The 23,104-nt window shown below is 46.4% G+C and overlaps 1 protein-coding gene and 1 long non-coding RNA gene across 4 annotated transcripts in view; both read right to left on the reverse strand.

The window, feature by feature from the left end:
• Positions 1-23,104, reverse strand: part of LOC307027925 (olfactory receptor 4B13-like) — a gene marked incomplete at its 5' end in the record, with an annotated part of 66,331 nt that overhangs the window by 31,038 nt on the left and 12,189 nt on the right. The window lies entirely within an intron of this gene.
• On the reverse strand, positions 9,540-13,221 carry LOC307030120. 3 transcript variants are annotated; one of them, XR_013805541.1, is made up of 4 exons: positions 11,862-13,221; positions 10,765-11,474; positions 10,109-10,585; positions 9,540-9,671 (listed from the first exon to the last, which is right to left on the reverse strand). It is a non-coding gene; the product is annotated as an uncharacterized lncRNA (long non-coding RNA). The 3 variants fall into 3 exon arrangements; XR_013805542.1 differs by lacking the exon at positions 11,862-13,221 and having other exon boundaries at positions 10,765-11,543; XR_013805543.1 differs by lacking the exon at positions 11,862-13,221 and having other exon boundaries at positions 10,336-10,585; positions 10,765-11,541.

Genomic DNA, 23,104 nt, shown 5'->3' on the forward strand with positions numbered 1-23,104 from the left:
CCGAGTCATCGTGGGGGGAAAAATTCACGAGTCCGAGTCCAAGTCAGCGTACGCCGAGTCGCGTCAATCAGTGTACGAGTCCGAGTTGAGTCACGAGTACCGAAAATCGGCACTCGAGTCCGACTCGAGTACTCCAACTCTGAAATATATAATTTCACAGAATGATTGGCATAAAAACTCCCATTTCCAAACAAATCGAAGCAAGTCATAATAATACAGCTTAAATACAACCAATAATTATTTTTAAGGCGGACGGCCTGGGGGCACGTCCGAGGTCGAGGAGGTGGTCTCGGGCAGACGGCCCGGGGGCAAGGCAAAAGGGCGGCGAAGTCCGTGGCGGGGAATCTCAGAGAGCCGAAGACAGGGGCAAAAGCCTTGACGGGGTAACTCTGGAGGGCCGGGCACGAGGGCGAAGGCAGCTGCTGGGAAAATCATTGGTCCGGGCTCTAAGGCGAGAGCCGCGGCGGCAAAACTCAGGGGCCGGGGACAGGGGGAGAAGGACGAGGCAGGGAATCTCAGAGGGTCGAAGACAGGAGCGGAGGCCGCAACGGGGTAACTCAGGGGGGCGGAGACAGGGGCGAAGGCAGTGGCTAGTAGGGGTGTAACAACTAATCGACTTAATCGATTAAAATCGATTACCAAATTAGTTGGCAACTAATTCAGTCGTCGATTCGTTGGTGACGTCATCACATGTGTTCTACACCCCGTTAAGCTCCAACGTTATCGCTCTTTTTTATCGGTACAGGAGACATTTAAAACATATGTCATATGTATTATTGCTACATAAACATTATATCGCAGTCTTAGTGTCGCCAACTCAGTTTCTAATATGCAATATGACTACAAAATGCGTCTATAATGTATTTTCGATCTTCCCAATTCAGACGAGAGATCTCTCCCCCGCCTGCTTGCGAGGGGGCGGGGCAGTTTACACACACAAGCAGGAGATGGCGGAGAGAACGCGCTCCGAGGTGTGGTTAAACTTTAGCCGTCTCGATGTGGACAATGCTCGTTACCAAAAGTGCAATAACAGTTTATCATATAAAGGCGGTAAAACGAGCAATTTGTCTAAACACTTAGCAAAAGTGCACCACATTCAGACGGAGGAATGCACCGGGTTCAACTGTCTTTCTAGTAGCTCTGTAGCCCTGTCCACGAGTAACGTTTCCACGTCAGGTGTTATGTATGCTAGCAGCAACACACAGAGTTAACTCAGTTATAAAAACATAGGTTAATGATTAGAGGTAACTGAGTTATTTTGTTAAAGTTTCAGCTATTCGGTTTACAGTTCTGTCATCACATTATTTAATATGATTTGTTAAAACATTGTTGTTTCTTTTGATGTGAAATATTATGCATTTAATTAAAATAAAAAGCAATGTTAGTTTTGTTCACAATTTGTTTAGTTAGTTTACCTTATTTCTTGTCAAAAGAACCGTTAATACTATCGTTAAAAGGACCGGATCGATAAGCAGTATTGATATAAGTAGTAGTACAGTTAAAACCTTAACGATCCGAATAATCGATTAATCGTTTCATTAATCGATAGATTAATCGATTATCAAATTAGTCGTTTGTTTTAGCCCTAGTGGCTGGGTAACTCAGGCGGCTAGGCTCGAGGGCGAATGCCGCGGCGGGGAAACTCAGGGGGATGGAGACAAGGGTGAAGGCCGCGGCTGGGGAACTCAGGGTGCCGGGCACAAGGACAGGCAAGAATGCGGCTACGGGACAGCTCCGGAGAACGGGCAGGGAGGCGGCGACAAGACTGCTCCGGAAGACGGGCCTGACATCTCCGGAGGATGGCATACGCCACGATAGGACCCCTCCAGAGTGAGCTGGATTGCCGGAGCAGGAGTACTGGGATCGGGAGCACGAGCTGGTGGGACCCCCGGCGGGACAGGAACCGGTGTTGGCGGGATGGGGACCGGAGCCGGCGGGACAGGCGTAGACATGACCCCCGACGGGACAGGGATAGACGGAACATGGGCAGGTGTCACTGGGACCCCCAATGGAGCAAGGGCTGGTGTCGACGGGACCCCAGACGGAAAACAAGGGCTGGTGTCGACTGGGCCGCCGGTGGAACAGGACACGGTGTCGGAGGAACAGTTGTCAGCAGGACCCCCAACAGAACAGGACATGGTGTAGGCTGGACCCCCGACGGGTCAGGATCTGGACCTCCGACTGAACAGGATTCGGAGCCGGCTGGACCTCCAACGGAACAGGTATCGGCGGGACCCCCAACAGGACAGGACATGGTGTCGGCGGGACCCCCTGCAGAACAGGTGTCAGCGGGACCTCCAACAGGACATGGTGTCTGCGGGACCCCCGGCGGGACAGGTGTTTGCGGGACCCCCGACAGGACACGGAGTTGGCAGGACCCCGGTGGAACAGGTGTTGGCAGGACTCCCAACTGAACAAGATAAGGAGTTAGCAGGACCCCCGGCGAGACAGGTGTCGGCGGGAACCCCAACAGAAAAGGACATGGGGTTTGCAGGATCCCCGGTGGAACAGGTGTCGGCATGACCCCCAACGGAATAGGACAAGGAGATGGCAGGACCCCCGGCGAGACAGGTGTCGGCGAGACCCCCAACAGGACAGGACAAGTAGTTGGCAGGATCCCCGGCAAGACAGGTGTCGGCGGGACCCCCAAAAGAACAGGACATGGGTTTGGCAGGAACCCCGGAAGAACAGTAGTCGGCGGGAACCCCAACGGGACAGAACATGGTGTTGGAAGGACCCCCAGCAGAGCCCCCAAGGAAACAGGACACGTGTTGGCAGGACCCCCATTGGAACAGGTGTCGGCAGGACCTCCAACAGGACACGGGGAGCCGGAGTGGGCCGGAACGTCGACAGGACATGAGGGGCGGGAGTGGGCCGGAACTGGAGCCGGAACCATGGCTTCTGGAGCCGGAACCATGGCTGCTGGGGCCGGAACCATCACAGCTGGGGCCGGCACCGGGGGCCTTAACCATGTCTGCTGGGGCCGGAACCATTGCTGCTGGGACCGGAACTATTGCTGCTGGGGCCGGTACCGGGGCCTGAACCATGGCTAAGACCCAATTTACACGGGAATGTTTGCGTTTACGCACTGTATGCATTTTCAAAAAAGTATTCCGTTCACACGCATTCGATTAATTTAACATGTCCGTTCACATGAGACCGCTGGAAACGTACATATGCCAGGCCTGTAAGTGGCGCTGCTGCCGCCACAAAGTACACCAAAAGCAGCGAAGAAGACCCCTGAGCATGGTTGCCATGGTTGCCCTTCTGTTTATTCTCCGCAGTGGATGGCGTGTTCTCCAGCTGTATATCTCTCCGGTAGTCCACCAGCAGATGAAAAACACCCATCTCTCCGCCTCTTCCAAGGGACAAGAGAACCGTGCTGCAGAGTTTCCGTTAAAAAATGTTTTTGCCGGTCATCATGTCCGTTAAAGTTTAAATCTTCCGTACAAAATTAGAAAAGTGCCGGTCAGAGGTCTTCTTTGTTATTTATTGAGCTTTAAAACAAATTGATAACGACTCTGTATAATAATATAATAATAATAAACGGAGCCTCTCTTTTCCTCCCCCTCTTCTGACAGCCCAGCAGCAGCAGCAGGAGACGTGGGGAGAGGGAGGCGGGGCTATTTCCTCGTTATAAGAAAATTATCGTATAGAGGCGATTACACTGAGCCGTTTGACCCCCCAGAGCGTTCCGTTTGCAGATCTATCCACCTTGGGACCCGTTATCGTTTGCGGGGTCCGTTTGTATCGTTTTGTTACGGCCTCGTGTAAACGAAAGGGCTATACGCAAGAGAAACTATGTGGATACAACCCGTTTCGTCCTCGTGTAAACGGGGTCTAAGTAAAACTGGAAAAAAAATATATTTCAGGCAACCGGATTAATGCAAAAAAACTGACAGAACTCAATCTCCCTTTGATCACAAAAAGAACCCACAAGAACTAAAATACACACATGGCCAATCAAGATGACAAGACACAGCTGAGGAGGGGAGGGAAACACAAAGACACCAGGTGAACAGAATCAGGTAATCGCACAGGAGGGAAAACACAGACAGAAAACAAATGCAGACAGGGGGTGTTTCTCAATGTCTTCTGAGTCACTTGCTTCAAAAGCGAGGCAAGAATACTTCCTGGCATTCGGAAAACAAAGAGTGGAACAGGCGAAGAAGTGTGCAGGTGTGCGTCATATGAGAGGCCCCGCTTTACATTTTCCGCCATAGACTTGGGGAAATTGGTCCGCGCGCAAAGCATTGTGGGAGTTTTAAGACCACAGAGTCTACACATGTGCAGCCTCGAAAGTTCTCGCTATGAAGTACGCCGGGCTCGGTAGAATTCCAAGTATGCTGGACATTGGAACAGTCCTTCGGCGCCAATCGATGGCGTAGTATGCCTGAAATAGTGGCTCTGGAGCAGCTTTACTCGACATTGAGAAACACCCAGGGGGTGAACATCCTTCAAAGAAAAACAGGAAGCCGACCGTCCTTGATAATTCCAAAATAAAACATAAAATAAACAGATCCTAACACTAATCCTGAAAGGGTAAAAAAGCTGGGAATTCAAGCATGAGAGCTTAGAGAGAAGTCATGGCAGTTTGTTTGGTTTCATATTAGGGGGAAATCAAATGATATCACAATATAGTCAAAACCAGGTATGTAGTGATGACAGTTTTTATTATTTTTGTGCCAGTGTATGTGGCTTGCCGTCTGTCGCTCGAAACCTGGTTTATGTTTATACTGTTTATGTCATTTGTCACTGATACTGTAAACTCCCTACTGGCGTATGATCGTCTAACACTCCTGGATATTCGCCTCTCTGCCAAGAATCTGTGGAAGTTTGATCGTTGTGATCCAAAAACTTTCTGTCCCCCGTTCCTGTCCGGGATACCTGCTCACCTATACCGGGCTCCACGTGCATCCGCCGAGGCCAGCTGGTGAAGCTGAAAGCTTGGTTGGCGCTATCCTCGTCCCTCCGGACTGAAAATGGAATGGTTCAACGACTCGCTTTTTCTCTGCGTTTACTGGATCCTATCGACCCTTGGCTGGTACCTGTCGTCGGCTCTGCTGAGGAAACCCAGTCCCCCCGCCGCTGTCATTCCCGTCTAGGCGGACGTGGAGTGAATCCTCTGAACCTGCGGCCGCTGGATCGGGCCCCCCGTGCGGCTATTGTTCTGGCTCCCACCAAGATGGCACTGGTTAATGCTATGTCGATAGCAAATAAAACTTATATTCTTAACGACTTCTTCACCTCCCGTGGATTGGATTTTCTTTGCGTGACGGAAACTTGGCAGAACGTGGGAGAGTCCAGCGCCTTCTCTGAACTATTACCGTCTGGCTGTAGCTACCTGAATTCCCCGAGGACAACTGGTCGAGGAGGAGGAATCGCGATTGTTTATGAGTCAAACTTTTATTGTAAACAGTTGCCGGTCTCGTTCTCTAGTTTTGAACTGAACTTATTTGAGATGGGCCGCACTGATCGGGTCCTGTGTGCAGTGATTTACCGTCCCCCAAGTACAACAAGGACTTTATTAACGATTTTTCCGATTTCCTGACCGGCATTATGCATACATATGACCGGGTTCTTATCTTGGGGGATTTAAACATACATGTTTGCTGTCCTAACTAGGGATTGACCGATATGGCTTTTTCAAGGCTGATACCGATTATTAGTAATCAAGGAGACCGATAACCGATATTTGGAACCGATATACATTTGCAGTAAAATCTGAAAATCTTGGTGTCAAAATGTAGAATAACACAAACTCCGACACAACTTCTTTGAAATGCATTTAAGCATATATTATGTTCAATGAACTTTTAAACATCTTACAACTGGTTTCCTCTCTGTGCCCTTTTTTTTAGTGCAGCCATCTCCAATGAGTTAGAGAGAGACAGAGAGTTAAAAGTGGGGCTGCAGGCTGACATGCTTAACTAACAATAATGCTTAATTTATTATATCAAAACAATGCCTGTCTATCTAGCATAAAATCCCAATAAGCTGCTAGCAACTGCAAAACACTAGTGCTAGCTAATGTTTTGCAAACTATTCAAAGTGAGGCTATTACAGTAGACCTAACGTTAGTCTAGTAGCCTCACTTCTAATATGTTGCTAAACATTTGCTAGATACATGTTGGCTAGCTAATGAGCTTCACATATCAACCTGAAAAACTGCGAGGCTCCACTCGCAGCCCCCCCCCCCCCCTCCGCACCACAGTTACTCCGCTGCGAGACGCTGCACGCACCCCCAACTCTGACTGACTTCCCTGTGTAACTGGGAAACTGATAGAATTGGATCATAAGATCGTGGTGTTTTTGCAACTTCAGCATAGAGGATTGGGATGTTTATTGAACTTCGGCTTTCAACTGATTTACCTTCAAAACACATGTATGGCTCTGCCGCTCAGCGCCTCTGTCTGTGTCTGCGTTCTTCGCACCTGCCTGTAATCTGAGGAGGTCCCGCCTCTCTGGCTGGCTCCCGTCCGGAAAATCTTCAGTGTTGATTGACACTTCAGTAATAGCCTATCAGATAGCGCTGTGGGCGGGACATTGCTCGTGTAGAGAGAGTGGTGACTGCAGCCAGAGAAACGGCCACATCAGAGCCAAATTTTTATTGGCAATTTGATTAATAAAAAGGCCGATACCGATAATCGGTCAAATACGGAATATCGGCCCCGATAATCGGCCAGGCCGATAACCGGTCGACCCCTAGTCCTAACAAACCGTTGGGTCGAGACTTTTTAAATCTTATTGATGCCTTTAATCTTGTTCAATCCGTTCCTGGCCCCACGCATGAACACGGTCATACTCTTGATCTTGTCCTGTCTTATGGTCTATTAATATGTAATGTTGAGATATGCGACCCAATCTTCTCCGATCACATGCCTGTTCTATTTGACGTCACTCTCCCTTGTGTTGTAGGTAAACAGTGTCCACAGTCTGCTCATTTTCGTTGCATGCTTAAACCCTCCACCGCTGTTCAGTTTTCAGCTGCCTTCAAAAATGTTGTGGATGACAGAGCATATCCTATTACTGGTGATACAGAGGAGTTACTTTCTTTCTTTAACTCCTCTTGTCAAGACATCCTTGATACTATTGCTCCACTAAAAGCTGTTCGCCCTAAAGTTAAGTCTGAACCATGGTTAAATGAGTCCACTCGTACTTCCAGACAGGAGTGCAGAAGGGCTGAACGCAAATGGAAAAAAGACAGGCTGCATGTGTCTTATGATATTTTAAAGGGCTCCTGGCGTAGCTATCAGAAAGTTGTTAAAGCGGAAAAAACCATAGGTTACTTACGTAACCCCAGTTCTCAGAGTAACATGTAGTGAGTCTCACTATGGGATGCGCCTCATCGCGGAGCAAACAGAAGCATCAATCTCATTACGCCAATCCTGATTGACTGGTGATCTTGACGTCAGCGTCAGGGAATCCACCCACCCTATAAGTAGCTTGGGCCACGTCGCAGCGTCATTCAAAATAAGCACCTCTTCTCGCTTCACCTTAGCAAGGAGGGCCGTCTGGTGAGACATCTCACTACATGTTACTCCGAGAACTGGGGTTACGTAAGTAACCTATAGTTCTCATTCATAACACTCCGTTCGATGTTTCACTATGGGATATTGAAGCTCCCGTATTGCCAGACAAGCTTATCTCGAAAATCACCAAACCCAACCAGAACTTAACAGGTAGAGCTCTGACTCAACACGGGGCCCAGCACTGCTCGGGCCACACTAGGAGCAGAGACGTCTAGCCTGTAAAAGCGGACAAAAGTGAGCGGCGAGGACCAGCTCGCCGCTGCACAAATGTCTTGGATGGAAACACCCTTGAACAAAGCCCAGGATGTAGCCGGACCACAAGTCGAATGAGCACGCAGACCTGTAGGTGCCTGCAAACCCTGACTTGCATAGGCCAAAGCAATCGCTTCCACAATCCATTGGGAGAGCCGTTGCTTGGTAACGGGCTTGCCCTTCTGAGGGTTAGCCCAGGATATGAAGTGTTGGTCACTACAACGAAACTCTTTTGACCTGTCCATATAAGTGCGTAAAGCACGAACTGGACACAGCAAATTTGGCCGCTGTTCCCCGGAGGAACACAGCGGCGGAGGAAATGCCTCAATGTCAATTGGGGTACATGAACCAACCACCTTAGGTATAAAGGCAGGGTTGGGCTTCAGCAACACTCTCGTTTTCCCCGGGGCAAACTGAGTGCACGAAGGATGTACAGAGAGCGCATGAATATCACTGACTCACTTGGCGGATGCCAGGGCCAGTAACAGCACTGTCTTCAGTGACAGGTGCTTCATGTCAGCTCCTTCCAGGGGTTCAAATGGGGTTCGAGTGAGCCCATCTAAAACCACTTTCAAGTCCTATAAGGGCCCCAGTGACCTGGAAACAGGGAGGAGCCTGCGAGCTCCCTCCATAAAACGGCAGACCAAAGGATGTTGGCTAGCCGTCTTACCCTCAAAGCCCACATGGCATGCAGCAATAGCAGCCTGGTATACTTTGATCGTAGAAAAAGCTCTGTGTTTATCAATTAGGTCCTGTAGAAATGATAAAATCAGCGCCGTATAGATAGAAGAGTTACGACAGCGGAAGTCCAAAAACGGTTATCGTCACGTGGTTCATGCAGACGAGGATCGTTCCCCGGAAGTTCATGGCAGGCAATGTGAATGCATTGATAACAGGAGATAGAACTACGATTTTTGATAATTATTAGTGAATAAAGGTTTTGATTTGCAATATTTATAAAACAAATCGATATGTGTATGTATTTACATCAATATGTTTTAAAAAATAAAATAGAATTTGCTAATATTAAGTGATAATATTAGGATTAGTGTGAACAACTAGTTTACATGTTAGGCTAACAGTGCCTTGGTTAAAGAGCCTGTTGCTGTTTATAGCTTTGAATTCTTTAAAACCAATATTATCTTCTTAAACTTGTATGGTAGTCAGGAGCATCACTTTCTAATGTTTGATATATTTAGAGGGAGGGGATCTAAAGGAACGCTTCAAAATTCAGATTAGATTAATTTCTACAATTTTCTTAAATTCATGGTAGTTTCAGTAATCCCATGGTAATTGAGGACAAAAGTTATCTAAATGACTAATGTCATCTTTATGGCTTTCAGAAAGGAGAGGAGAACGACAGGTGACTATCAAAGGACTAGCAGCAGCAGCAGCAGCATAATGATGATGTTAAATGTGTTGTTTTAGGAACATCCATTGCAAATACATGGAATTCAATAAACATTGAATAGCATATCATGCAGTTTGTCTGTGCCTTTTCCTCCGTGTTGTCCTGGTTTGCTGTGCTGCCTCCTAGTCGCCACCATGGTTTGCTGTGCTGCCTGGGGATGCTCAAATCACTCCGAGAAAGGAGTACGAATGTACGGCTTCCCCACTGACACAGAGCGGAGGAAAAAATGGCTTGCTCAAGTCAGCAGGAGCAATTTCACGACCAACAGCAAAAAAATATGTGAGGATATTATATACAAACACTGCATTTGCACTTTTTCACAAAACGAAAACCACACCATTGGGAAAGCTTAATGTTTTGTTTAATACAAAAAAACAGGGAAAGGCTTGAAAAACACAGAGCTGAGACTCAGGGTGCAGGGTGAGGGTCTCAATGCAGGTATTCAGGCTCCATTGAATCCCCCTCTGGTTCTTGTGCTGAAAGAGGGAGTAACAGACAGGAGAAAGGGTTATACACACTTATAAAACACACCTATTGGATGGGAAATTGCCTTGGGGAGATAAGGTGTGGCCTTTGTTCCCAACTGAAGTTATGGAACTTTATTATTTGTGAGTTTAACAAAGTATGACAAATGGCATCAGTAACAGATGTGATATGAATTTCTATAAAGTTGTCTCACATTCTTGGTCATATTTTATATACAGTATGTAATGAGTATAACATGTCCAGTAAGTATAAAGTGTTTCCTAATACTGTGTATTCAACCACTATGGAATATGTATGTGGGCAGACAAAACTGAGTTGTTCTGTGTGTGAAGTAACCTCAAGTCACTCCACAGGCACATTTTGATGCAGACCAGTTTGTCAAGACAAAAAAGGGCAAGACTAGGCTGAGACCAGAGGCTATACCCACCATCTTCGTGCATCGCCCTGTGGTCAAAAAGAGAAGGGCCCCTGCACCACGATTCACCCCATGACCTGTATCTACAAAGCCCATAGCTCATGATCACAGCTATAGTGTGAAAGGTGACACAGGTATAATAAGTATGAACTCTTAGTAACAAAAGTCATATTTCTTATTTTTAAGTGGTATAATATTTTAAATGTTCGAAAATCCACAGTGCCATGTCTTCTACTTACATTAGTCTCAAAGATTGAGGGAAGAAGGGATGAGGAGACTGAGAGAAAGGAAAGTGAGGGTGAAGAAAGAGAGGACATGGCTAGTGAGGAGAGACAGGGAGGGTGGACACCACCCACTCAGCCAGCAGCCAGTCAGCATACGAGGGGACCAGCAGCCAGTCAGCATACAAGGGAACCAGCAGCCAGTCAGCATACGAGGGAACCAGCAGCCAGTCAGCATACGAGGGAACCAGCAGCCAGTCAAACAGATCTATTAAAAAAATTAAAGAGAAAATGAAAGAGCCAAGAAGGAATCACCAAAAAAGCAAAGTCTGCACTAAGAAAAATCAGGAAGGAAAATGCAGCTCTCAAGAAAACAATGAAAATTAGGGACAACAAATATAAGAAAACGTTTTAAAAAGACCAACCTAAGGCATTAGGCAGACTCACCACAAAGGGGATGAAATGGAGCAATGAGACAATTAAGAAGGCTTTAAAAATTCACTTTGCGTGCGGACCAACGGGTTACAAAACTCTGCAGGAATTGCAGATTCCCCTTCCAGGATTAAGGACACTGCAAAGAAGGATGCAATGTGTTAAGTTTGAGCCTGGTTTGTAACAGCTAACATCAATGCCCCTCCACCCGTAACATCAATGCCCCTCCACCTGCCAACATCACTGCCCTCCACCTGCCAGCACCCAGCCAGAGGAGCGCAAACAACAAAAACAAGCAAGGTGTCCCGTCATGTACCTGGACATTTGGGTTGGCAAAATGGAGTAAGAGATGGACTTGAAAAACCTTGGTGGCTCTCTACTCATGTTGTTACAGTTGTCTTGGTTGCAGCTCTCAAGTTTTTTTTTGTTGCCATTTCCACATCTTTAGAAAATATGAAATAAATGAAGTGAAATCAACCTCTTCTCTGGAGAACAAACTTTGATTTCTCTGTCTTGTGAGTTTGCAGTTTTGCTCCTCCACCTGTAACATCACTGCCCCTCCACCTGCCATACAGTAGGTTACTAACAAGATTACTTATATAATACAGTGATAGAATACATGTTTAGTATGCTTACTTATATAAAACAGTAGTATTAAACTTACCTTGTGTTTTCACTCTCACTTAAGTCCCTCTCCCTTTGCCATCAATCCAAAATCAGCTGAGCTGCAACATTATACAGACATGTAATAATCAACATAATCACAAGGACACAATATGGCTCTGCTAAAAACACTCACTCTTACATGCACCAAAGTTATATTTATCTAATATTTAACTCCCTCCACCCCCTCATACAATCCCTTTTAGAAGACCCTCTTCTCTAATTCAACGTTGGACGAAATGACATTAAGAGAACGGAATTTACAATTAAAAGGCTGTTCAACGTGTGTTGCTAACTTGATCCGGAATCCTAGCTTTATCTGTTATCTGTAAACGTTCCCTAAATCTACTAATTTAGGGATAATCCAGTGACATCCTTTAATACACATGTTAATTTGAATCAGATGTACTGATAATATCCGCAATATAAATCTTTAAACTTCTTCTTACCTTTAAAAGTCCGTCACGAACGGTCTATTATTCTGCAACTCTACAGCTCTGCTAGCCTTGGCGCTAACTTTCGGGGAACGATTGAGAGGCTCCACGATCCGCCATTGCTGTAAAAAAGTGGTCCATTGGAGTGAACGGAGATGACGTAACTCTCAGTCTATACGGCGCTGGATAAAATCACCCAACAGGACATTGTAAAGAGGTGTGCCCTTTTTGAAGGCACCATTCCTCAAACACCCTCCACTTACAGTCATAGAGAGACCTGGTGGAGGAAAATCTTGTACTCTGAATAGTGTTTATCACCTTCTGCGAGAGACCCACTGTATTCAGATTGTACCACTCACGGGCCAGGCCCATAGGGCCAGGCGCTCCGGGTGTGGGTGAAAGATCGTCCCCCCCGCCTGAGACAGTATGTCCCAGCGTAGGGGGAGCTGCCACGGCTGTCCGCACAGCAGCTGATAAATCTCCGCCAGCCAGTACATTGCAGGCCAGTGCGGAGCTATCAGGATCAGTGTGTGGCGCTGTTCTCTCACTCTGGCCAGAGTTGGGGGTATCAGAGCCAGAGGTGGGAACGTGTACAGGAGGACCGGAGGCCAAACGGGCTGGAGCGCGTCCGCGCCTAACGGTGCGTTTAGATCGCGCATTGAAAAGAACAGCTGACAATGAGCATTTTCTTTTGATTCGACAGATCTACCGCGGCTCGGCCGTAACGCACCCACAGCTGACTCACAACCATTGGATGTAGAGTCCAGTCTGCATACAGTGATACACCTCTGGACAGCAGGTCTGCCCCGAGGTTCATCACTCCTGGTACGTGCGTCGCTCTCAGAGAGAGGAGACGACCGTAGCTTCACAAGATCAGTTTGCGTGCCAGCATGTGTAACTGGAGAGAACCCAAACCCCCTTGACGGTTTATATACGATATTGTGGTCGTATTGTCTGTCCTCACGAGGACATGGTGTCCTCTGAGAAAAGGCAGAAAGCGTTTCAGGGTGAGGAACACCGCTAAAAGCTCCAGGTAATTTATGTGCGACCGTTGGAGGTCTCTGTTCCAGAGACCCCTCACCGGTCGACCTTCGTAAATACCTCCCCAGCCCGTCAGACATGCGTCGGTGGTGACCACCTTCCGCGATAGGACAGCACCCATAGGCACGCCCTGTACTAGAAAAGTCGGGTGCAGCCAGTGGCGCAGTGCCATTACGCATTTCATAGTGACCATCACTCTCCGCGCGCAATGACGTGCGGGGTTTAGTCTGAGGGCGGCTACCCAGCGCTGAAACTCCCTCATGTGTAAGCGTCCCAGTCGCACCACCAGGATGGCTGACGCCATGAGCCCCAGTAGCCGCAGACATGATCTGAAGAGAACATGTTTGCGCAGCCTGAAATGAGCGAGACAAGCTCTGAAAGCTTTCACTCTTTCCGCTGACAGGCGGGCCGTAAAGGGCACCGAGTTCAGGTGTAGACCCAGGAAGAATACAGTCTGGGCTGGGGACAACATGCTCTTTTCTGTGTTTATTATGAAACCCAGGTCTAGCTGGTGTTTTACGAGGATATTTGTCTGCGTAATAGCCTCCTGTTCCGACTGTGCGAGAAGCAGCCAGTCGTCCAGATAGGTTGCATGGTGAATACCCTGTTGTCTTAACGGGGCGATCGCGGCTTCCGTACATCGCACAAACACTCTTGGACTGAGAGACAGACCGAAGGGAAGTACTCTGTACTCGTAACAGACACCCTGAAATGCCAACCTCAGATATTTCCTGTGTGGGTAATATACTGGAATGTGGAAATACGCATCTTTCAGATCGACTGATGTGAACCAGTCGTTTTGTCGCACGAGACGTAGCAGAGATGTGTGAGTGAGTATTCTGAATTTGTATCTTTTGAGATAGTTGTTCAGAGCTCTCAAATCTAGTATTGGCCGAATTCCGTTCCCTCCCCGTTTGGGAACGAGGAAATACTTCGAATAAAAGCCGCTCTGACTCTGTTCGGCGGGTATTATAGATATAGCCTTCTTTTCTAGTAGCGAGAGAATCTCTCGCTCCAGAATATGGGCTGACTCTCCCCGGGCTTGTGAATACAGAATGCCCGAGAAGCGAGAGGGGGTGACAGCGAATTGGAGCCTGTAGCCTCGTGTTACTGTCTTGAAAACCCAAGCAGAAGCTGTGAGCATCTTCCACCTTTCGCTCCTTAAAGCGAGCGGAGATGTCACGTCTCTTTCCCTCTGAGTCTCCATTTGTTGTGTTATGGGGCCCTTTGGCGTCTGAACACGGCGGTACCCCAGGTTGATAACCCCAGCCGACACTGCGCATGCGCGTGGCGGTGGTGTCTTCACAGCTCCAGCCGGCACTGCGCATGCGCCTGGCGGTGGTGCCTTCACAGACCCACCTATTATCCGCCTTTTGAGAGAGGCCGTAGCTGCTCTCAAAAGAGGGACAGGTGACAGACTGTTTATTGTTTTTATTGTTTTTCTTTTCATTTTTTGGACTGCGCCCTCGACTTGAAGCCTGGATGCGACAGTGAAAAATTGTTTATTTGAAAACAACGGTATTTGTGACATGTGTTTTTGTGACTTAGTCAGATAGCGGAACTCGCTGTCTCTGGTATTAAGTCTGTTTCCCTTCTGGCGCGAACTTGAGGATGGCGTTGCGGCATCACTCGAGGCGGCGGGAAGATGGGGGCCTGGTGGCACCCTGGAAACACATCTGGAGCTGGGGAACAGGGAACTTCCAGCTCTGTCACCGAGGAGAGGAGAGGAGGCAGTCAGGCCGCCCGCTTCTTCTTCCTCGACTGGTGACTGAAAATCTGAGTCGGCTGCTGCCGGAACCGGAGATTTTCTCGGCCAGCTCGTCCTCGTCTCCTGCCTGGGCTGGGGACTCGGGGCGGGCTGTGGCCTCTGCTGCCTCGGTACCTTGAACCGGGCAGGACGTGAGGCAACTTGGGTGAAGGACTGACGCGAGACTGTCGCAGGTAGCGGCTGGACCCTTCGGGGGAGACAGAGGTGGGGGGCCTCGTCTTCCTTCTTTTTCGACTCACACCTCCGCTGCATCGAGACTAAAGCGGAGTTGAAAATACCCTCGGGAACGATAGGCATGTCGAGAACATCCTCCTTTTCCCGGTCTGGAAGTTGGTCAGGTTGAGCCACCTGGCTCTCTCCTGTACCACCATTATGCCCATGACTTTGCCCGTGTCCGGGACTGCACAGCGCTGCACACGGAGGCAAATGTCCATGATCGCTGCGATCTCGTCCCACACGGCCGGCCCAGGTTTGCTCGACAGGTCCTCGCAGAGCTCCGCCTGGTAGGCGGTTAGCAGTGAGGAGACATTGAGTGCCCTGGCGGACAACGCTGCGGCTTTATAGGCCCGTTCCGTCATCGCTGACTGGAATCGGTCTGCCTTCACCGGTAGCGTGGGGTTCCTGCTTGGTGTCGGGGCCAGCCTCGGTTGGAGGTGGGCTGCCACCAGCGGTTCCATAGGCGGTATGCGGAGCAGGCCGAGCCTCTCCATACCGTCACAGTCCAGGGACGAGGCACCCTGGATTGGGGCCTTATTACTGAAGGGGCGGTCTCTCCACGAGACCGACACCTCGTCCAGCATCTCCGGGAAGACTGGAAGGAGCTGCCTCTTTGTCCTCGCTGCTTGGGGCAAAGTCTTCCCCTTGTAGCGAGACCTGGAGTTCTCCTTGGCCATTTCAGGCCATGGGATGTCCAGCCTGGACGCGGCGCGTTGACACAGCAGGTCCATGCTCAGACAGGGAGAAGCTGGTGCGCTATCGCCCAGGAGAGCAGCCATCGCTCCCGGCTTTGCAGCCTGAGCTGATGACACGAAGATATCATCTTCTTGCTCATCCGAGTCGGACAGGAGGAACTCAGAGGCATCCTCTTCGTCCTCCATGTAGTCCAACTCCAGGAAATCCTCCGAGACCATGGTGAGGTCCAGTTGGGAGCCCCAGCTTGACACAGCGCGGGGCTCCGCTCTCGCAGCTGTTGCCGCCACCGGGCCCCAGCCTGACACGGCGCGGGGCTCCGGTTCAGCGGCTGCCGCTGTTATTGAGCCCCAGCCTGACACAGCGCGGGGCTCAATTTCTGCGGCGGACGCCCCCATGTCTTGATTGCCGGCCGGCGAAACAGCGGACATGAGGGGGTCCTGTCCCGACAAGCTAGCTTGGCATGCTAGCCGTCGGCGGAGGCTCTTGATGGTGAAGCGGGCACAATGCCCGCACGAGCCGGGGTTTTCGATAGCCTCCTGGGCGTGTTCCAGCCCGAGGCAGGACGAGCAGACCTGGCAGGGCCGTGGGAAGTAGGGGTGCTGAGGGTGCTGCAGCACCCCCTGGTGGAGGAAAGGGGATCTGCACTTCCACAAGATTAAATGCAAATATAATACCAAAAAAAACGAATTTTCAGCCTTGATGTAACAACATTCATAATTAAGTAAAGATAACACCCTTTTCACCACGGTTACATTTTCCAATTGCCCTGTACGATGGGCGCTGTAAGTGATGAAAGTGGGGAATGTTGGCTTATCAGGCGCCCACAGCTCACAGCCAAAGTGAGAGAGAGAGAGATAGATAGATAGATAGATAGATAGATAGATAGATAGATAGATAGATAGATAGATAGATAGATAGATAGATAGATAGAGAGAGGGGGTGCACCGGTACCGGTGGGGATTGTTGTTAGCTTCTGCTGCGCTAACGGATATGAGAAGCTGTTTCTACAATAATGTGGAGGAGAGCTCTCCTGTCAGACTGAGAGGCTCAGTGAGGTAAAGGACTCTGAGGGTTTAGATAGTTCACTTTAGTCTAAGTTATCTCAGTGGGTCTCAAACGTTTTGATCACAATTTATGTAAGCAAATACTTCAAAGGGACACCTTTATAATTACCCCATTAGGAAAAATAACAATAGGTTTGAAATCATTCCAATGTATACTATAGGACAGTTAACCAAAAATATTGTTTAAAACTGGAGAGATTTAAAAATATGCATAAATAAATAAATGTTAACTGGTAAAATAAGATATAAATGAACCACAAAAAGAAAACAAGTTAGCCTACATTTATTTGTTATTGGCTATGGTAGGTTATTAGTTATGTTCACATACAAACCTATCTTTTTCACATGGGTGTTTAGAGTTGTATCCCCTAGATCAGTTTCTAGTAATTGGGCGCTCAAAGTGCACCAGATTGAAGTATTTTACTTTAAAATGTTAAAAAACAATCTTCCGGGGGGGCACCCCCGGACCCCCTTAGAGGATCTGAAGTCCACCCCCCAATTCAACATGTTCATGCAATACTAAATACATTTGAAGCCTTTTTATATAAGCTGTCCACCATATCAATACGTTTCTCTTTTTGTAGTGTATTGGTCTTTTGTAGAGGTTTGTCATTGCCAGCTAAAATCTTACCTAGGGCAGCAAATTGGTCAAAACCGGCCCTGGTGTCATCCCCACAGCACCCCCCATTTGAAACATGTTCCCACGGCTATGAGACCTGGTGTGAGTCTGTGCCTGATATCTTCAACCCGCAGCCACAGAGCCGAGCCTCCGAGTCCCTGACTCCTCTGGTGTGAGGGAGAGAAGCGTCCATCTCGTTTGCCGTGGTGACGGCGTGGAAAGGACCCGCTCGTAACAGGTACGTTGCCGAGAAAAAATTATTTCCCCACCTGTCGTTAATCCGGAGAAAAAGCGACGGTGTAGAATTGTATTCTCAAATAATTGTAACTGGTGTGTTAATACCTTTTTATCTTCCCCTCCTCTGGTGTGAGAGAGAAAAAGAAAAAACGTCCTCGCTACCGTGGTGTCGGTAGTGAGGGAAGGCAAGCTAGCAACAGGTGTGTCACTAGCTTGAAAAATCAAAACCTTACCTTTATTTCCGAAGAAAGAAACGGCGAGGTAGATTGCAATACTAACTGGTGTGTTAGTATTAACAGTCTTCTTGCGAAGCAGAAAAGTACCCGGCGAGCGCCCGTCGACCGAAAGTTAGCTTTGGGTTCAGTCTGTGGAATATTAAGCTAGCCCGGCTACTGATATGTCGAGATGTGCTCTGAAGCGAGATGAGATGTTTGAATGACGTGGCGCAAGCTACTTATAGGGTGGGTGGATTCCCTGACGCTGACGTCAAGATCACCAGCCAATCAGGATTGGCGTAATGAGATTGATGCTTCTGTTTGCTCCGCGATGAGGCACATCCCATAGTGAGACATCGAACGGAGTGTTATGAATGAGAACGCAGTATTTTTCAGATGTTATACGTAATAACTGTCATAAACCCTGTGTTCTTTTTAGCACTATAAACTGTATACTAAATGTCCCACAATCCATCAACTTAGTAACCTCCACTGAAACCTGTGAGGCGTTTCTTCAGTTTTTTATTGACAAGGTCGCCGCCATCAGAGCAAACATCTCACTTCCTTCCCATGATCCATCTGTCATGGAAACTTGCTCAGCTGCTATGGATCAGTTTGAGCTTGTGTCACTTCCTGCTCTAATAGAAATTGTTGCTCAATTGAAACCCTCAGGTTCTCCAAGCGATGTTGTCCCTGCGCGATTTTTCAAAGAAATCTGGGACATTATTGGACTTAATGTTCTTAATATAATTAACAGCAGCCTGACTACAGGAAAAGTACCAAAGTGCCTAAAACATGCTGTGGTCCAGCCTTTGATTAAAAAACCAAACCTGGACACCTCTGTTTTTGACAATTTTCGACCTATCTCTAAACTTCCTTTTATGTCCAATCTTTTTTGAAAAAGTGGTACTGAAGCAGTTGCAGTCCTTCTTAAATGTGCATGGCATTCTTGAGGTATTCCAGTCTGGGTTTAAACCCCTCCACAGCACTGAATCTGCTCTTTTAAGGGTTTTTAATGACCTGTTTTTAGCTACTGACTCTGGGAACAGTGCTGTTCTTATACTTTTAGACCTGACAGCTGCCTTTGACACAGTAGATCACAGTATTCTCATTTCTCGCCTGCAGCATTTTGTGGGAATCAGTGGTACTGCTCTAGACTGGTTTAAGTCGTATCTTTCTGAAAGAAGTTTTAATGTAAATCTTAATGAATTTACTTCCTCCTCTGCTCCTCTCCTATACGGGGTACCCCAAGGCTCCATTCTTGGGCCGATTCTATTTTCCCTGTACCTGCTCCCCCTGGGCGCTATCATTAAGAAATATGGTGTCTCATTTCATTTTTATGCAGATGACTCGCAAATCTACATGCCCCTGAAAATAAATGACCCAAACCCTCAGCAAGGTCTGTCTGACTGTCTGCAGGACATCAGAGCCTGGATGGCCTTGAACTTTTTAAAATTCAATGAAAAAAAGACAGAGGTGATAATATTTGGACCCAGTGGTGGCCCCAATGCCCCGCCTGTGCTGGATTCTCTTGTCCCATATGTGAAACCCATTGTCACAAACCTGGGTGTACAGATTGATCGTGATTTTAAACTAGACAAACAGATTAACTCTGTGATAAAATCCAGCTTCTTTCAGCCCAGACTTTTAGCAAAGGTCAAGCCTTTCCTTTCTTTTAATGACTTTGAGAAAGTAATACATTGTTTTATATCCACTAAACTAGATTACTCTAATGCTCTTTATATTGGAGTGACCAAGGCTTCCCTGTCACGCCTACAGCTGGTCCAGAATGCTGCTGCGCGCCTCCTTACAAGGACAGGCAGGCGTGAACATATTACACCTGTACTCGCCTCTTTACACTGGCTACCAGTCCATTTTAGAATACAATTTAAAATGTTACAGTTTGCATACAAGGCCCTAAACGGTTTAGCCCCACCGTACCTGGCAGATCTTTTAAAACCATACACACCCACACGGTCACTGAGGTCTGCTGACAGACTCCTGCCGGAAGTCTCAAAATCGAGGCTAAAGCAGCGAGGAGACAGAGCCTTTGCTGTTGCAGCTCCAAAGTTATGGAACTAATTACCCCTCCAGGTTAGACTTGCTCCAACTCTGCCTGTTTTTAAATCTCGTTTAAAAAACCACTTATTTTCCCTGGCTTTTACAGACCAGGTATGACACTTGTGCTTTTCAATTTGGGTTTTTATCTTACTAGTGTTTAGTATTGTTTTTACGTCATGCAGGAGAGTTTTTCAGTCTGTGGCTTTTGATCTGGTTTCATTGTCTCGTGTATTACATTTGTTTCATGTCCTGTCTGTTTTTATGTATTTATGCTATGTTTTTATACAGTTGTTGATGTACACCACTTTGTTCAACTCTGTTGTTTTTAAATGTGCTATATAAATAAAATGGATTGGATTGGATTAATATATGTAGGCTATGAATACTGTATATAGGCTACTATAATATATAAAAAATGTGTGGCAATTTGTGGAAACTTTTTGGATGTTTTTTTATTAAATACCCACTCAACTCCTCTGGGAACAACTCAATGACAACCGGCTGGTGCCGAGGACTCACTACATTTAAGAAAAAACGTATCAGCTTTACTCCTCTACTCTTAAGACACTCATCAAACAGAAAACATATATTTCTGTTAAGTTGCTACACGTTGAAACCATATATATGTATGATAGGAATAATGATTTGAGGAATATGGAGAAATTCTATTCCCAATAAATTATGGACATGTTCTTGTTCTTGGATAGGTTCTTGTCTTATAAAAAATTGTTTACAGCATTGCAGAAATAAAAGACAATTATATTAATAACCGATTGTTATTACTTTCAGAGTTTCCAAATTAGAAAACACCCTACTTCTAGTAACAGGCCACACATGGTTCAGACGTTAAGGGTGCCATTACAAACTCCAATGATATTACAGGAAGATCATTGATTTAATAATGTACGTAAACAACAAACATGACTATTGTTGGTGTGTTGAATCAACATAGGAGGTAAATGAATAATACACTTTAGACAGCAGTAAGTAGCCTTACTGTGCTGGCCGAGGTTTTATCTGAAAAGCTGATGGCAGTAGTGAGGTCACAGGCCGGGATAAACAGATAATGTCATTTAGACAAAGAATAAATTATATATGAAATATGTTGCACTAAATAAGATGGATTTAAACATTTACAGAATTCACATCAAGTTTGAACTGAAACTTGGATAGACCAAAATAACAGCGCAGCGGTTCTTATTGAATCAACCCGTCCCAACTTAAGTTTTATGAGCAGTGGCGGAGCCAGGACATTTCCAGCGGGGTGGCCAGGATGGAACCAGTGATCATTTTGGGGTGGCATTGAAATCACTATTATATGAACATAAAAATACATCTCACTAGAAAATAAGGGGTTATTTAAGGCACCTACAACACACCTCTCCATTATTTGGGATTAAGTGGTGGAATAGATCAAATAATATTCAGTATATCTAACTATTTTTTTCGTATTCCCGCAGGCAAAGTATCAACGAAGCTTACATTATAAAAATGTAATGCAATATACAGACTGTTTAGCTTACGGTGATCAGCAGCACTATGAGCTCATTCTCTCAGTGTATCATCAGGAATAAAGAGACACACACACATTATTTAAATAAGAGTTTTTAAATTAAATGATAGGTTAAGAATAAACATCTTAAAGTAAATAATAATACACAATAGCCCTTAACCCTATAAGGCCCCCGGTTGTAGTTTTACAACATTACTTTAAGCTATCCTAAAAAAGTCAGTAAATGTTTTGTTTTTTTAAAAGACTACATGTACAGTACATAGTCAAAAGGTCCTTTTGTTCAGCACTGCACAATATTTACTGACACTGAGCTGTGAAAATATAACACTTATGGGGGGACAGGGCTGCTGAGTCTAGAGATGGATCTGTTGGTCCTGGCACCAGTGGGAGGGACAACTGATTTAGTATGAATAGCTGCTAAAAATGTACCTGCATTTACTAAATGTCAGCTAAAAGAGCAGTGAAATTAAAAACCTGTATAGATATTAACAGTACTGAATGTCAGCTTACTAAAAAAAAAACATAACAATTATTATTTACAATGGACTATGCGTAGCTATAAGACACATTTCCACCACTGCTGGAACAGTTAAATATTCACTTAAATTTCAATTTTCAGTTTTTCAACACCAAACTTCGTATACAGCATCGGTGGAGAGTCAGATACGTTACCGTAGAAAATGAGCATGTTAGGACTATAAATATTGCCGCCGTCAATCAAAACGTACTCGCAAAAAGGCGGGGCTTAGAAATAAATGCTCACAACTCATCAACAATGTATCCAAACATCACATATTTTGGTAGATAGGTTCCGTCTGCCTTGGGGAATAGGCACACCAAAGCATTTTCATTTTGGACTATAGGGGGCGCCAAAAACACCACCAATTTATAACTCAATAGCGGATGGACTAATTTTTTACACATACTCTCGGGGTGGATCTGTTGGTCCTGGCACCAGGGGGAGGGACAACTGATTTAGTATGAATAGCTGCTAAAAATGTACCTGCATTTACTAAATGTCAGCTAAAAGAGCAGTGAAATTAAAAACCTGTATATATATTAACAGTATTGAATGTCAGCTTTCATAAAAAACAACATAACAATTATTATTTACAATGGACTACGCGTAGCTAACAGACACATTTACACCACTCAACCACCTTTTCTTTGAAAAACTGGGTGACATACTGTCGCCCTTTAGTCCCTCTCTCTTGTCTTTCTCTCCTTTCTTTTCTCGTTTGAAAGCCTGACTTTGTGAGTCGTTGAGACATGGCACGCACGTACTAGCATCCCTGCTCCTAACATGCTCTTGCTCTCACTCTCTGCTAGAAAGTGCCAGCGGTGCTGCACCGCGTTTGGAGGCAGGACCAAACCATTACATGTAAATAGAAGGGGGTGTACAGAGGCTTTGGATAATTAACTTTTGGAAGAAAATAAGTTAAATTAATTGTAAGTTTAGTGAGTACATTATCAATATAACGTTATTAGTGCCCGAACACGGAGCGCTAGGACCCGACGGCGTCCTAACACGAAGTGCGAGGAAACCTATTGTTATTGGAGGAATTATTATTATTATTTTTAGTCGCCATCTTTCCTGTTTTTGAGGCCTTTAAGATGCTTCAAAAGTTGTATAATTTTGCACGGACGCCAGGACCGGTAAAAATTGCAACATTCTGGAGTCAATGGGTTGAAATGTTTCAACGTGCTCGCTAGCGCCACCTATCAAAATCCCATTTCAGAATAAATTGACAAAGTCGCACTGTAACTCGGAATGACCTGCAATTTTGCACACATATCCGGGTGGACCTGTTCTACAAATAATCCTCTT

Source organism: Notothenia rossii (assembly GCF_949606895.1).
Source record: "Notothenia rossii genome assembly, chromosome: 2".
Lineage (NCBI taxonomy): Eukaryota > Metazoa > Chordata > Actinopteri > Perciformes > Nototheniidae > Notothenia > Notothenia rossii.